Source organism: Mandrillus leucophaeus, unplaced genomic scaffold, assembly GCF_000951045.1.
Source record: "Mandrillus leucophaeus isolate KB7577 unplaced genomic scaffold, Mleu.le_1.0 Scaffold113, whole genome shotgun sequence".
NCBI lineage: Eukaryota > Metazoa > Chordata > Mammalia > Primates > Cercopithecidae > Mandrillus > Mandrillus leucophaeus.
Genome location: NW_012099543.1, coordinates 5,806,870 through 5,807,382, shown reverse-complemented (window position 1 = coordinate 5,807,382; position 513 = coordinate 5,806,870).

Sequence of the window (513 nt, the reverse complement as noted above, 5' to 3'; positions counted from 1 at the left end):
TGTTTGTTTTTAGATGGAGTCTCACTCTGTTGCCCAGGGTTGAGTGCAGTGGTATGATCTTGGCTCACTGCAAACTCCACCTCCAGGGTTCAAGCAATTCTTCTGCCTCAGCTTCCCAAGTAGCTGGGACTACAGGCGCGCACCACCATGCCTGGCTAATTTTTTAAATTTTTAGTAGAGACGGAGTTTCACCATATTGGCCAGGCTGATCTCGAACTCCTGACCTTGTGATCTGCCCGCCTCAGCCTCCCGAAGTGCTGGGATTACAGGCATGAGCCACTGTGTCCGGCCAAAATAAGATTTTTTGGGGTAGGGGGCGCGATGTTGCAGCCTCCAGATTGTGGCTTCATGACAAAGGGAAGTCAAGTTTCAAGATTCCAGGCATGAAAGCAGGGGTACAGCAGGGTGAGGGTGAAACCTGGTGGTGGCTTGCTATTTGCCAGAAACACAGGTGGCTTTGGGAAAGGGCTTCCCAGGGGTGAGCAGAGTCCCAGGTGTGTGACCAGAAGGAAA